Below are 17,234 nucleotides of genomic sequence, written 5' to 3' on the forward strand. Positions count from 1 at the left end.
TTTGTCAAGGTCACAGAGGTAGGAAATAGTGAAGAGAACTAGGAAAAGAACTAAGGTTTTTCAACTTTTAGCCCAGTATTCTTTTGACTTCAGATCCAGTTTTCTCGCAACTAGTCTGTATATGACAGTGTTTTTCAAACTTCAGTGTGAGACTGATTTTGACCAGTATTTGAAGAATGAAATAGAACAGAATACATCATAGAGCTTTAGCTTCATGATTTCATTTTTTACTGAAAGTAAGAATTTGTTTAGTGAAGGAAGGAAGATCTTCCCAAAACTTTTGTCTATTATAATATAAAAGATATTATCATGAGAAATTTTGAGAAAAATAAATTGAAAGTCACTGATCTACATACTGCATTGCCCATTAAATCATTAAGTTGCTCAAAAGTAATTTTTGATGCCAAAAGTCTCCATGTTATTGGTTTTAACATTAAAATAATTGTAGATAATAAAAATGTATTTTCTGGCAATTATTCAGTTAGGTATTAATTATATGGGGTAATTTCATTGACCTCTTTTAGGAGTTCTACTAGAATACTATATTTAAAATTTGAGGGCTTTATATAGACATGATTCTGGTTTTATTGAAGCTTTTATGGGAAAATGTTAATCATACTTTATTAAGAAATCATCTTAGCAAATCTTTACCTGACTAAACATATTCAGGGTAATGCAAGATGCATTGAGTATAGATAACACCAGGGAATTTAGATATTTGGTTCTTATCAAAATAAAAATATCTGGTATCTCTGGAATTACATATGCCTGAGTGCATGTTCAGTCGCTCAATCATGTTCCACTCTTTGTGGCCCCATGGACTGTAGCCTGGCAGGCTCCACTGCCCATGAGGATTCTCCAGGCAAGGATACTGGAGTGGGTAGCCATGCCCTCCTCCAGGGGATCTTCCTGACCCAGGGATTGAACCTGCATCTCCTGCATTACACATGGATTCTTTTACTGCTGAGCCAATGTGGAACATGAATGTGAACATTGCTCAGTCATGTCTGACTCTTTGCAACCCCATGGACTATACTGTCCATGGAATTCTCCAGGCCAGAATATTGGAGTGACTGGGGAAGCCTTCTTAATTATAACAATGAATAATCAAAATGAATGATTCTACAATTGTTTTCTCAGTTACGATTAATACAATAATCATTGCCTATAAGCCATAGTGCAAAATCCTTAGTAGAGCGTGTAAGTGCTGGGAGCTTTATCTCCTACTCCACCACTTCATGTAGGCCACACTCTTCCATGTCTTCACAATTTTGTTTGTGCTTCCTTTGCTTTGAAGTCATTGTCTCTCTCCTTTCTTAATGAAGCTGCGTCTTAAAGGATGAATACAAGTATTTTAGGCAATGTTACCTCTTCCATGGTGCCTTCATCCATTCCCTTAGTGTTGTTCTCACATAAGCTATTACAGTCAGTTATCAGAGATCTCACATTATTATAATTATTACCTTCTGTGAGTTTCTTCAGCTAGGCAATGAGTTACTTGAAGGTGAAGTCTATGTCCTGCACATTTTTGAGTCGTTGGTGCCCATAACAATGCCTAGGACATAACAGACACTTGATTCTTTGCTAAATATGTGAGAGATATTATTTAGTTTTAATGGACATTGGCAAATACAAAACACAAAACATTTGACATGAGATCGTAAGAATTTTAATCTATCATCTATTATCTATCTATTCTTTTTTACACTGAAAACTTCACTGTTCTCTATGTCTGAATGTTAAAATATTAATTTAGGGGCAGGAAATTATATTCATATATATTATTATGTGGTCCATACAGTGGCAAAAGAGCTGGCTGATTTGGTCTATTCAAGCCGACATTTAATCAAATTGTTGACATCATTTAATCTGATTATATGTAAGATACAGGCCAAGGCATTTTCATCTTTCCACAGGCTGAGATGGTGGTTTAGAGCTATAGCCTACTTATTAGCATTCTCCCTCCATCTTTTAGTCATCATTACATGAAGAAAAAAGTTAAAAGATAAGAAATTTTTATGGATAGTTGGGTCATTTAGTATTTTGTGAGATGGTACCATTAAAGTTTCATTTATATTCCCATAGGATTTTCTCCTCACTGTTTCAGCTAATAGAATTTGAAGTCCCAATGTGTCTATCACTCCTTTGAGGGATTTTTTACAAAAAAAATTGTTGCTCTGAAAACACAGCACTAACTTCCTCAAAGAATAAAACAGAGAAACCACAGCTGGAGAAGTGTGAATGCCCATTTACCCTTCATAGCACGTAAAATTACACTTCATGATTATAGAGGAAGGCAATATTTAATTGACAGATATTCTAATACATAAATGTATTAGGGTGCCATCTGTTTGATGGCTCTACTTTGTACATATACGCTACAAAAAATTTTTTAAAAAATATATGGTAAGCTAAGAATCTCTAACTCACATATGAATCTGAGAGATGATATTTTTTATTTTCCTGATTTGAATTCTTCACACATTTCTCCCTTGTATTACAGCTGATTGTTTACATATTTAACCTTCAACTCAATAGAAAGCTTAGGATGTATCCAAATCTTACTCAGCTTCAGATTCCCAGCATGGTCAACACTGTGTTGACACATAATAAGTGTTCAGCAAATGTTTATTGAAAAAATAAATGAATATATTATTAAAGCCCTGATGTTTTAAACATTTCCCCTAGGAGCCATTTGATATTTTCTCCTGTGTTATAATGCCACAAAGATAAAATCCTCACAATTTCTTTCTTGGCTTATTGAAAAACATGGCAGTAATAACAGAGGGAGAAATTGAATGACTCATAACACACAAAACAATCTTTCATAGCAATCTAAGACTTTGGCCTCCATGTGTGAAACAACTGAATGAGAGGTGAAAAATTCAGTAAAATATTTGGTTTTGTATCTTCAGCTAAAAATCAAACTGCTGTATAGGAGGAAACATCTAGGTGATTAAACCATTCACATATGCAGTATTGACCCAGAGCCTGAAAAGTCTAAATGTTGGCTACTGCTTTCAGGTTACCTGTGGAAATTAAACTGGCTTCCCTGCCTTTTCATCAGAACTTCAGTGTAACTGAGGATTCATTATTTTTTTATATTTTGAGATGTAAATATGTTAGCAGGTCATATTGTATATTTTTTCAGAGCTTTGTTTTCCAGGTTAACGACATGCTTTTTAAATAACAGAAATCATACCTATCTAATATTAAATAAAAGGATTACTATAACAAATATAAGGAAGTATTCAGCGAAATATACTTTATCATGTGATTCTAACCAACAAAATATTTTTAATGAGTGCACATCTATTAAAAGAATCCTCAAGATGCTGTAATTATTATTCATTTTCTAGAATTGTTTCACCATGAAGCTTTATGCTTCTATGGGGACTTTAATGTTTATGTTTTGTGACGGCTGCATTGACTATTAAAAAGCAATTTGGCTGACATTTTAGGTCTTTTGTTGCCAGTTTTAATTGGATTGTTCATCAAGCATCAACTCCCCCGTTAACTGCAAAAATTTCAGGCCATCGTCAGTTTACAGTAATGACTGTTTAATGATTTTATCCTGTCAGTATGCGAGCTTCGTATGGATATATGCATGATTAGTTTCATATCAAGACCTGTAATTAAATAATTGAAGCTTAAACAGAATGGATATCAAACATGAACACATATTTAATAAAGACTCAGAAGCTTATCAAAATACTGATTAGCAATTAAAGTCAATGTTTTGAGTTCATCTGTGTTAGCACACTTACGGTATCTTAAAAAATATTTGTATAAAGTTCTTACCCAAAGTTAAAAGAAATTCTCTTTAGTAGAGCAGTAAATTTGGGTTTTCAAAAGGTAATTTATATACAGGTATCTATCTGCCAGAGAAAGAAAACTCACCTTAACTGTTCCTTTTTCTGGAGGAAAATTAGCCAAAACAGAATGCCCTAGAGCAGCAATAAATATTCTTATCAATCACACAATTCCAATCCTTAAGAAGTTGACTTATATATACTCACATTATGCTGTCACCTATTTGCATTTCATAGAGTGTTAGAGCTGAAGTGAATCTTGGAAACCACCTCATCTAAATTCCTAATTTTATAATATTTAAGTCCAGATGAGTGAAGTGAATTGCTTAAGGTCATATAGCTAATCAGTGGCAGAGTCAGGGGAAAAAAATCTGGTCAAACATGTAAACTTGTGTATTCCTGGAGAATCAACAGGTACGAAGAATTTCATGTATTGCTACTGGTAAATTCCTTTTCTCGTTATTCCATTAAAGTAACATATTTCAAAACTAAAAACAAACCAACAAACCCAAACCTGTATACAAAGATATACACTGAGAAGTTTCATTTTCTGTTGTTTCCCAATCAACCCCATTCTTCCTCCAACCCCTGCAAGTAACCATTATTACTAGTTTCTTATTCATTCCCCAGTGTTTTTTCATGCTATTGCACAATGTATGAATATACATTAATATTTTCTCCCTTTCTGTATGTAAATATAGTACACCCTATATACGTATTTACATCTTGCTTTATTCACTGAAATATCCATCTTGAGATCATTCCATATCGGTACACAGAAATCTTCTTTGTTATTTTTTTCTTCTTTTAAGCTGCATGCTGCTGCTGCTGCTGCTAAGTCGCTTCATTCGTATCCGACTCAGTGCGACCCCATAGACGGCAGCCCACCAGGCTCCCCTGTCCCTGGGATTCTCCAGGCAAGAACACTGGAGTGGGTTGCCATTTCCTTCTCCAATGCATGAAAGTGAAAAGTGAAAATGAAGTCGCTCAGTCGTGTCCGACTCTTAGCGACCCTATGGACTGCAGCCTACCAGGCTCCTCTGTCCATGGGATTTTCCAGGCAAGAGCACTGAAGTGGGGTGCCATTGCCTTCTCTTTTAAGCTGCATAGTATTCCCTTATATAGTTTATTCAGTGTGTTGGCAAATTCGGAGAAGGCAATGGCAAGCCACTCCAGTACTATTGCCTAGAAAATCCCATGGATGGAGGAGCCTGGTAGGCTGCAGTCCGTGGGGTCGCTAAGGGTCGGACACGACTGAGCGACGTCACTTTCACTTTTCACTTTCACACATTGGAGAAGGAAATGGCAACCCACTCCAGTGTTCTTGCCTGGAGAATCCCAGGGACGGGGGAGCCTGGTGTGCTTCCGTCTATGGGGTCACACAGAGTCGGACACGACTGAAGTGACTTAGCAGCAGCAGTAGCAGCAGCAGCAGTTGGCAAATTACTAATAACTAATTGAAAATGTTTTAGATGCTAAAGTTATTTCACTGTACCTATAAGAAATACTAATCTGCATAATGGAAAATGTATTTATAGAGAAAAATATATATCAAGATAAAAGCTAAACTCAGGGCAGAGTGCACAGCACTGAAGAAAAACTAGAAAAGTCATCACTTCCCCTTTGATTTAAAGTCCTAGTCTTGAAGCTCATTGCATAATTGAGAGGTTTTCCTAAGGTTTACTGATATGGATAAGTGAAAACATGTGTTACAATGAAAATGTTTGCAATGTAGCACATAGAAATTTTTACTTTTATGTTATGTCCAGCAAGCATAGCATTTCAAAATCCTTCTTAGTCCAATAGATCATATTACTTGTCTTCTGCACATGGTAATCTACAGATACCTTGCATTTTAAAATAGTTTCATTTCACATTGGAATGGAAGGTCTGCTTACACTGCTATAGTATAGTGAAAGACATTAGGGAGACAGACCAATTAAGGTAGAAGCAGAATTCTTATTAAATGACAGGACCCAGATTCCCATTTCATGAAACATGTACTCCTGTCACATGCCAAATTCCCATTAACTTCAAGAAGGAATTATGCACAGAAGAAATATGTAGGCTGAAGAGTGCAGGACAAATTAGTCTAGAGCAATCCTTAAATGTCAGTTTAAAATGCAGCGAATGCTTTAAATTATGTGTAGTCATGTTGTTTGGATTGAACATTATCCACTCCCCGCCCCCCATCTCTGACCACATCTTCAAAATGAATGGGACAAAAGATGGCTTGAAATAGAGAAGAGCCTGAACAGCTCGATGTAGAATTGTAAGCAAAAACAGAATCCAAAGATGTGAGTCATGAAAATGTAATGATTCCTTAAGAAAACAGCTTAAAGAAAAGAAACTGTAGTTTCCCTCAGTTTATAAAATATTTATATTTAAGAAAATAGGCAGAAATATTTTCCGCCTCTATTAATTCAGCCTAATTCAGAGAGTCAAGTTTCATTGTTAAATTCAAATCATATTTAAAATGTAACTACGTGGTATTTACTTTCACGTGTACTGCATGAATGTGGCTACTGTGCGACCATGTGTGCTAAGTCACTTCAGTTGTGTCCAACTCTGTGCGACCCCATGTACTGCAGCCTGCCAGGCTCCTCTGTCCATGGAATTCTCCAGGCAAGAATACTGGAGTGGGTTGCCATTTCCCCTCCAGGGGATCTTCCTGACCCAGGGACTGAACCGGAGTCTTATGCATTGCAGACAGACTCTTTACTGACTGAGCCACCAGGGAAGATCACTATGATGAACAGAATGTCAAAAAACGCTGTTTCTTTCAAAGAAGTAATATATTTTTTCCTCATAAATACTGGCTGAAAAGCATTCTAAACTGTATCTCTGTTTATGGACAAATTTATTATGCTTAATGTTTTACAAAATTTTATTAGCAAACATTAAACACAACTTTCCCCAATATGTCTCAAGTATTTCATAACAGGAAAACAAAGGACAAAATAAGTGGGAGACAGCAACTGAGCATAAGATACGTATCAGGACATGCTGGAAATTAGATGGGATGGACACATATATTCCATTTCTTTGAGTAAGCTTTCTTATTTGCTTTCAGTAAGATACTGCTAATTAAAAATACTTAGTTCCTCTCCATGGAAGAGACAGACAGAAGAGAAGAATTCAAGCAAGCAGAACTGTAACATTCATCCTCCCCAGCTTCATCATCACCTTCACTTCTTTGTTTTTCATATTTTGGTTTTCCACTGGAAATTTTGTTTGAAGAAAGGGTTCTGCAAATAAAGCCTGAGAACCACTTCTCCTAAGCATGGCCCTGTCTTCCTGATGCTGAGCTCCTGTATTCCAGAACTGACTTTTTGCTTCTCCCTCAGATTGTGACTGTCACAATAGCTCCCTCTGTAGGATGGCTCCATATCAGTACTGGCCTTTGATGTCATTTGCCACTCCAGTACTCTTGCCTAGAAAATCCCATGGATGGAGGAGCCTGGTAGGCTGCAGTCCGTGGGGTCGCTAAGGGTCGGACACGACTGAGCGACTTCACTTTCACTTTTCACTTTCACACATTGGAGAAGGAAATGGCAACCCACTCCAGTGTTCTTGCCTGGAGAATCCCAGGGATGGGGGAGCCTGGTGGGCTTCCGTCTATGGGGTCACACAGAGTCGGACACGACTGAAGTGACTTAGCAGCAGTGATCTTACAGTACTCTTGCCTGGAAAATCCCATGGGCGGAGGAGCCCGGTAGGCTGCAGTCCATGGGGTCACTACGGGTCGGACATGACTGAGCAACTTCACTTTCATTTTTCACTTTCATGCATTGGAGAAGGAAATGGCAACCCACTCCAGTATTCTTGCCTGGAAAATCCCAGGGACGGGGGAGCCTGGTGGGCTGCCATCTATGGGGTCGCACAGAGTTGGACACGACTGAAGCAACTTAGCAGCAGCACCAGTGATCTTATGGGCTTCCCTGGTAGCCCCTTATAAACTGCCTGCAATGTAGGAGATGCAAGAGGTGAGGGTTCCCTCCCTGGGTTGGGAAGATCCCCTGGAGAAGGAAATGGCAACCTACTCCAGTATTCTTGTCTGGGAAATGCCATGGACAGAGGAGCTTGGAGGGCTACAGTCCATGGGGCTGCAAAGAGTCAGACACGACTGAGTGCCTAAACCACCACCACAATGTTTATGTCTGGGTAGATTAAGGTTGTACAACAGGGAGGTTAAAATATTCTATTTACTTTCCAATACCTTTTTTGAAAAGTGGTGTAGAATATTCTTCACTATATTTATGAATTTGCTTACACAATCACATAATTTAATACTGAAATATTGAAATATTAAATTAGAACTTAATATTTATCTGAAATAACTTAATATTGTATATGTCAGCACAACTTTTCTGTGAAGGACCATATCATAAATATTTTGGGCTTTGCAGGTCTCTGTCCAAAGCAACCCATACATAATGAATGGACATGGCTGTGATCTAATTAAACTTCATTTACAAAAACAGGCATTAGGCCAGATTTGGCCCACTGGCTATAGTTTGCTGACCCCTGTTAAAATGGTTCGGTTTTCAATACTCAGTGAATCCATGTCACAAAGTGGAGTTTGCTCCCAGGATTATTTAATTGTTCTCTTAAACTGCAAACTACTTTTGTTCCAATGAGAGGAACTTTAGTGAAAATTTGCTTTTAAGGACTGAAAGAAATGTTGCCTTGGTTTTTCAATATTCTAAAGGTACTTCAGCTTACAAGTCAAGAGGATGCATTTATATTTCCAATATATTTTAAATCATAAAAGAGTAAAAGAAGGAGTTTCATCTGTCAATGTGAGTAAATTATATTCAGCTCAATCACTTCCAGGAAGATTATTACAAATTTTATATTTAAATTCATAGATAGTACCTAATCTGCTTATAATTTTGTTGACAGCTGCATTTCTGCTCGTCTATCTACCTACAGAGAAGTCCTTGAAATTCAAGAATCTATGTAGCTGTAAAACAATCTATGTAGCTGGAGCTTTATTTGAATGCAATTCCTAAAGATTTTGTAAAAATTTAAAGTGAAAATTCTACTTTTAATTAGCTGCCATTGAAAATTACCCAAACAGTTTATCTTCATTAAAAAATGTGGATATTGGCAGGGTCACTGTATAACAGTCTGGAGACCGCATGTTACACATGAGTGCGCCACCCCCGGAAGTATCAATCCGCACTGGGGACACTATGGATCATTGAGTACACTGAAAATCTACAGATTTATTAAAAGTTTTCTGGAAAATGACTGTAGAGAGTGTTGTTCTAACAACCCATATTTTACAGTCATTTTCTAATGAATTGTAATGAAGTATCTTGAGGAAGGGCTGTTGCTTATATTCACATTAAAAATAAAAACAAAGGAACATTTGGTTCAGTAGTAGCCTTATATTAGTGAGGCTAATATATTGTGGGCACAGGTTGTAGCGAACCTCCTTGGCAAGACTGCAAGAAAGAAAACTATGAAAAGTTTATACTTCTCTCTTCAAAGGATATCCATTTCTATTTGTTTCTTTTTGAAAAGCAAAGTGCACAATTTTGTTGTAGGTCCCCACTGCAGTGATTTTATCATACTAATCATAGAATAAATATTTTACACAGGGAACTACCAGAAACTATACAGTGTTTTCCTAATCATCTTGCTATCGTTCCTGCATGCGTGCATGCTCAGTCGCTCAATTGTGTCTGACTCTTAGAGACCACTTGGACTGTATGTAGCCCATCAGGCTCTTGTGTCCATGGGATTTCCCAGGCAAGAATACTGAAGTGGGTTGCCCATTTCCTCCTCCAGAGAATCTTCCCAACCCAGGGATTGAACCTGCATCTCTTGAGTCTCTTACATTGCCAGGCAGATTCTTTAACACTGTACCACCAGGGAAAGCTATTTTTCTTAATGCTATGTCTTAAGTTTCCCCAGTCCTTTTAATGTGTGTCACTGAAGGAATGGTTTTCTAATTGTGTTTCAGGAACATGTCTGAGGGACTTGGAAGGAAGTTGGAGCTTTGAAGGCTTCACTTTCACTCTTATGGTATATACTGGGGTTGTATATACCAGCTGTTGCATATGCTGGCATTGCACATAGTATCCTGCTGCGAAGGAGGAAAAGTTTTAAGTGTTATATGCAGAGGACAGTTCCAAACACACTTTCCTCCTCCCCCAGAAAGAATGTATTTAATTGAAAGATGCAGACAACAACATTGGTGGCAATAGAAGTTTGCAATCTTTAAACATGTCAAACTTGGTCATTTCCACAACATAATCTCTAAGCCTCAAAAAACCCTGCAAGAGGGTAGCTGTTACTTGCAAACTGCTATATAGAAAGAATGTTCTGTCCCCTCAAAATTCATATGTTGAGACCTAATCCCCAAAGTGATGGTATTAGCAGGTAGGGTCTTTGAGGGGTGCTTAGGTCATGAGCGGAGCCCTCATGAGTGGGATTAGTGCCCTTAAAAGAAGAACCCACACAGCCCCTGGTCTCCTTCACCATGAGAGGACACAGTACAAAGACGTCCATCTATGAATCAGGAAATGGGTTCTCACCAGACACTGGTCCTGCTGCTTTCTTGATTTTGGACTTCCCAGCCTCTGAAACTGTGAAAAATAAATTTCTGTTGTTTATAAGCCACCCAGTCCATAGAAGTCTGATATAGCAGCCCAAATGAACACAGATGAAGAAACCAAGGCTCAGAAAGGCTACCTTGTTTGTTAAGTGTCAAACTTGGGAACTAAACTTGAGTCTGTCTGACATCAAATACCCACTTTATTCTATTTTTATTAATGTAAGTTATTTAATAGTAGGAAAACACCAATGAAGCTTTAGGCATGCTTCATTTTAAAACAGTATCAATTCTGCCCATGTACAGTAGGGAATGAGCTCATGGAAAATTAAACTATAAGGTCTAAGTTACGATAGATATTTATTTTATGCATAAACACACAAATGAGGATAGAGACCAAAATCCAATGAAATAAAATTACATTTCCAAACTCCTTGCCCAAGTGCTCATTTCTTAACTTATTATTCTATTCTGAAATATTTCAGGTTAAAATTATTGTCCTTCAAGGAGGAAAGTATACTTACATACTTCAAATAGTAAATTACACTCAGAAAATATGGTTGTTAGCTTTTAAGAAATATAGTTCTACTACAGTAAGAGAAACTCAAACCGTTGGTGATTCACATCACATAAAAATTTATTTGTTGCCTCAATCTGATTTTGAATTCAAGATGGTATTTGGTGACACTATTATTTCAGTTAGGCATCTCCCTTTGAACAGAAATTGGAACCCAGATGGCTTATATCAGTGATGGTTTGCAACTGTGATTTAAAGCAACCACATCTACCTGCAAATGACTTTGTACCCTTAGGGGAATGCAAAGTGAGGTCACCAGTAGGGACAAGCAGCGCCTTCAACTACTGATAGAAAAATCACTATTTTACCACTTCTGTTAATTACTTTCTTTCATGTCTGAAGTTGGAGAGGAGTAAACTAAACATTCTAGCAAGGACTATGGAAATGCATACAGGGATAGAATGCAGCATTTCTGAGCATCTGTGAAGGGCTAAGGACTATGGTAGGCAAGGGGGTACAGATATTAACACAACCCAGTCCTCACCCTCCAGTAACACTACACCTTGTGTCTACTTATTTTTCCTTCTTTGCCTCTGAACTGAAAAGACATTTCTTCTCTCATCTTTTATCTTTGGTTTGTGTGTTCACCTGCACTCTTATTTCAAGACAAATTCAAGGGTTTCCTCCTTTACAAACACTTTCCTGAACACTCTTTCCTTTGTGCCCTGACGGGACCATTCTATCCTAGCTCATGTTACACTTTATTGTACAAGTTGATTTACCTATATGTTAAACCTATTGAACATATTTCTTATTTCAGATAGTCCTGCGAAAGCAAGAATTGTGTTTTATTTGTCTCATTAATCAGCTAATATTTAATTCAATAAAAATATTGAGTGCTTAAGGAGCCAGACACTATGGTTATCAAGCACACCATACATTTAATACATGCTTGTTAAATGAAGGAATAAAATATAAACCCCCAACTTAGTTCAAATGATCCCAAGCACCCCTGATCATAACTCTCCCTTGCATATCTCTAGCACTTTGGATTCAGTTTGCTATGAATTCATTTATGTTACAGATACACAAAAATTTCTCAAATTCTGTTGGTATATTCTCCCTCCCCAGATAAATGAAAAACTCCTTGAGGGAAAGGGCTCTATCAAATATTTCTACTCTATTTGCCTACTTCTCTGTGTGTGTGCACACTCACTTGCTTCAGTTGTGTCTGACTCTTGTAACCCCATGGACTATAGTCTGCCAGGCTACTTTGTCCATGGGAATTTCTAGGCAAGAATACTGGAGTGAGCTGCCAGGCCTTCCTCCAGGGGATCCTCCCAACCCGGGGATCGAACTCGCGTCTCCTGCATTGCTAGCGGATTCTTTACCACTGAGCCACTGGGGAAATCCCCTATGTGTCTATACTTTTTAGTAAAGGGCACCGATCAATTAAGCACTCGATAGTTATGAGTCAAAGAAAGAAACCTTTTACTTTTGGATGGGCATTATTGACATGAAATAGAGAATTCATTGTTCATCTAGTTGATCATGTCACCAACCTTCCCACCCCTCAAATCTCAGTCACCCAATCCTGCCTCTGCAATCTATCCTTGTTTTACCCCTGCAGCAAATGCCTTAGGCATTGCCTGAGGGGCCTCATTATGTCTCCTGTGAACCTATTACAACAGCCTGCCTTTAGTATCCACCCCCTCCCCCAATCCAGCAGTAACAATGCCAGAATATGCTTTCTAAAAACTGAATCTGACTGTGCAGGACATAGACTACCTGGCTGTTCACCATCTTTTCTGTCTTCTAAGGAACACAGATAGATCACATTTTTCAGCCTTTATTACAGACAGGTCTAGATATATGACACTGGAGGAGGAAATAGCAACCCACTCCAGTATTCTTGCCTGGAGAAATCCATGGCCAGAAGAGCCTGGCGGGCTACAGTCCATGGGATCGCAGAGTTGGACACGACCAAATGACTAACATACACAGATATATAACTGAGTCTAGAAAACAAGTGTTGAGTACCGTTTCCAGGTCTGACCCATAAGAAACTCCTATTCAAGATCTTATTTACTCCTCTCCCTTCTTCTAGTTTAAAGTAAACAAACATGGTAACTTTTCAAGCCACATGGAGAAGAATGTGGAGCCACAGAGTGGAAAGAGCCTGGGACCTGAGTCAAACCTGGGAAAATTGCCTACAAATGAGGAATTATCAGGTTGCATTTAGATGAACAAGAAATCAATTACTAGTTTTGAGCCACTGTAAATTTTTAGATTAGTTTGTAACAGAAGCTAGTATTATCTTAACTAACACACCACGCTGTTCTTCTGGTCAAAATCTTTCACCCATTGGCTATCGTACTCTCTGCAAAATCCTTAGAATGACATGTACTAGGTCCTTCATGGGGGTTTCCCTGCTGGGTCAATGGTAAAGAATTTGCCTGCAATGCAGGAGACCCAGCTTTGATCCCTGGGTTGGGAAGACCGCCTGGTGAAGGGAATGGCAGCCCACTCCAGTATTCTTGCCTAGAAAATCCCATGGACAGAGGAGCCTGGTGGGCTGCAGTCCATGGGGTCACAAAGAGTCAGACACCACTGAGCAACTAACATTTTCACTTTTTTCAGGTCATTCATAATCTAAATGTGAATCACTCTATCAGTCTCATTCTATTTTAATTCCTTGACTCTTACCCTCTCATGGTCACATACCATACTTTCTGTTAAGCACAATGAATTACTTGGCATTCTCAGAAGGTAAAAGAGATGTTCATGCCAACATCCATGCTGTTCCTTCACTTTAGAATCCATTCTCTTTCTTCTATCTAATAGTTGAAATTCTTTTTATCATTCATGATACAGTTCATATGTCATCATCTCTAAGACATCTTTCTCTGTTCCTCTTTGTCATAATCAATTGCCTTCCCATTGGCACTCCCATAACACATTAAACAATTCTGTAGCATTAGCATTATCTCCAAATTGAAATACATTTTGGATGTTCATATCTATTTTCAAAACTAGATTGCTATCACCTTGAAGACACAATTGAATCTCATTCATTTGTATAAACCCCAGCAATCAGCACATGCTCTTATACACAGTAGTCACTGAAGAAACAGAGGTGGAATTGTTATTACTAGGCTTATTTAGCAAATTAAACTTTTCAAAGTATCTTATGAGAGTCCTGCACTGCAGGCAGATTCTTTACCATCTGAGCCACTAGGGAAGCCCAAAGAGAACCTTATAGCTGAGTAAACTTCTACTTTACCTTGCCCTCCTGCAGATAATATTCACTGGATAAAATTCAATTAAAAAAAAAAACCAAACAAACCAATGACCTTAGACACTGGAGAGTAAACAAAAGCAAGCAGATTCTGGTGGGGAATGAAAACTTGGAAGAAGAGAAGGTGTGAATGAGTTTCCATTAAAATTTTTTTTTTAATTGAATGTAGGGAACGGTCAGAGCTGCACGAAGTGATAAAAACCTTGACACATAACTCTCAGTATGAGTTAAAGGAACAGAAGACAGAGTTCAGGCAATGACAGTCACTGAAAAGTAAAGAAGGAATTTCCAAAAGGAGACAAATATATAGAGAGGCTGCAATCCACATTCTTCATATAAACTTTGCCCCAATCTCTGGCTGATGCTGGAACCACGCATGTGTAGGGCAGACTCCAGCTGAGAATAAAGGAACTGAACTGAGATTTGAGTTGCAACCAAGAGGCAGAGTTTGTTGACTGAGTTAAAAAAAAATGAATTGCTTACTAGAGATAAAATGGAATGAGAAAATAAAAATTCTTTAGGGGAACATAGCAGAAACCAAAGTCCCCACAATATAACAATCACAATGTCCAAGATACAGTCCAATATTAATAATATGATAAAATAGGAAAAGTGACCCATTCTCAAAAGAAAAGATGACCTGATAGAAACTCACTCCAAGATAATCCAGATGTTGGAATTAGTAGACAGGGATTTCAAAGTAGCTATTGTAACTATGGTCATGAATATGAAGGAAGATATGCTTATTATAAATGGAAAGAAAGGAAATCTCAGCAGAGAAACAGAAATTATTTTAAAAGACTAATGGAAATGCTAGTGTGAAAATTACAATCACTGAAATAAAAAGTGAGGATGTGCAAGTAAAGAATATGACTCATTCTCATTAGTCCCTTCATAGGTAACAGTTAGTTTGGGGTTATTTGCTTAGTTCATCTTACCTTTTGTTTGAAAACTGCCCAGCACCCACAGAGAAAGGGCTCCTGTGACACTTATGTGATTCTTCTAATATTCTGAGTACATTATCAGAGAAAAAATTCATCATTGTTCCCCTTAAGCATGTTGTCTAGTTAAAGAGGTTCCCTGATTCAAGAACCTAAGCATCTGGCATTAAACTAGGTCTATCCCTTATCAATCTCAGAGAGGCAACAGTAAGTCCTGCCTCAATACTGGCATATTGAGAGTTTGATCTTCCAAACTAACTCCTTTTGTCTCTCATATCCATTGTTGTCAAGTGAGGGGGAGCAGAACACAGCAAACCAAAATGTAATACTTTCACATGTGTAGTGTTTTGAGATCATCAGACTCGGGAAAAGCCTTTTACCTCCCCCTTAACTGTCTAGAAGCTTCCCTGGTGCCCTGACAATGTAGGAGATGCAGGTTTTATCCCTTGGTCAGGAAGACCCCCTGGAGAAGGAAATGGCAAACAACTCCAGTATCCTTGCCTGGAGAATCCCATGGACAGAGAAGCCTGGCAGGCTGGGGGTTGCAAAGAGTCAGACACGACTTAGGGACCAAACAACTACAAAACAACTAATTGCCTAGGAGAACTGATATAGGAGACCTGGTCTGGAAAAAGAACTACTACCAGAGATAACATTTTACATCACAAGACTTATCTGTATGGCAAGGCAAACATTTGTTTGCCAAACATTTGCTCTTCTCATCTTCCTGTGAACTGTTTTCCTTCCCTCTGAGGTCCTACCCCTTCTCCATAGCTCAAGATGGTATCTGAGTATTTTAATGGGTTCCTTTATATATGAAATTTGTTTTTCTCCTGGTAATCTATCTTGGGTCAATTTAATTATTAGACCAGCCAAAGAACCTAGAAGGGAAAAAGGAAAATTTTTTCTACCCCTACATAAGAAGCCTTCAGGTTATCATTTTATTTACCATGTAGCTTCTTCCCAAAGGAAATTAATGCTTGGATGACTGACAAGAATATTTTAACCTCCTTAATAGCTATATTTCATGTTTTAAAAAGATCAATGTACCTACTGGTTTTATACATCAGTATCTTATGAGTTTGGCTAAGGAAAGGCAGACTCCTGCTGGCCAAATAACTCTAGATGCTGTAAAAAACTAAAATAGACTTCAGGTACCAGATTGTGGTAAACTATATCTCGTAGTGGTACCAGATAGTGAGCAAACTCTGGGAGACAGTGAAGGTCAGGGAAGCCTGGCGTACTATAGTCCAGTAGGGTTGCAAAGAGTCAGACACAACTGAGTAACTGAACAACAACAACAAGCATTACAGGATAGTACCTCCCCATGAGGCCCAGATCTGCAATCCAGTCTTTCTATATAATGACTCTATCTTGTCATTATCTGAAAAAAAAATCCAAGTATGTTAAAGTTCATATTATTCACAGATATTGTAGCTTGCTCAACTATGTCTACTCTAGTCCAGGAATATTGGAAACATCTTATAGGAGCTTCATACTAAAAATACATTTATCTCAAGTAGAAACTATATATAGCCCATGTATTGTATTATTAGTGTAATAGGCCAGTGTTATTCTTGAATATAAAAAATAATATACATATATTTTAATGTGCTAGGGCATTTCCAGGTAAAGCTGGAAAATGTACATTGCAAGAATGTTTACTATAAAGCATAATGCATCACCGACTTGATGGAGGTGAGTTTGAGTGAACTCCGGGAGTTGGTGATGGACAGGGAGGCCTAGTGTGCTGTGATTCATGGGGTCGCAGAGAGTCGGACACAACTGAGCAACTGAACTGAACTGAACTGAACTGAACTGAATGTATATTCATTATGTTATTATCTTATTTAGAAGTAGGGAATGAAAACTGCTCCATATTCTCTACATTAACTCTGAATTTTCTAAGTCAGAAACAGCTGATATTTATACAGGAAGACAAATTAATAAAAAGGTATTTGCTTTTGCCAATGAGTTTTCAGACATATCTCTTCCGTATGCAACATATATGCTCTGGTGAGTGTATATACATAATCAGTGCTCTGTTAAATTATATTTTAACTGCATGATTGAAAATGAACTTGTAATAAATCATAGTGCA

General features: G+C 37.9%; 1 protein-coding gene across 1 annotated transcript in view; it reads right to left on the reverse strand.

Annotated features, from left to right (window-relative positions):
• TENM1 (teneurin transmembrane protein 1) overlaps positions 1-10,407 on the reverse strand; it is a 448,997-nt gene extending 438,590 nt beyond the window's left edge. The window contains exon 1 of the mRNA XM_088834344.1: positions 10,361-10,407. The gene's annotated coding sequence lies outside the window, so the exon portion shown is untranslated. The remainder of the gene's footprint in view (positions 1-10,360) is intronic.
• Positions 10,408-17,234: the final 6,827 nt, after the last annotated feature.

The sequence above is a fragment of the Moschus berezovskii genome, chromosome X (assembly GCF_049115385.1).
Source record: "Moschus berezovskii isolate FMDL1 chromosome X, NW_MosBer_1.0, whole genome shotgun sequence".
Classification (NCBI taxonomy): domain Eukaryota; kingdom Metazoa; phylum Chordata; class Mammalia; order Artiodactyla; family Moschidae; genus Moschus; species Moschus berezovskii.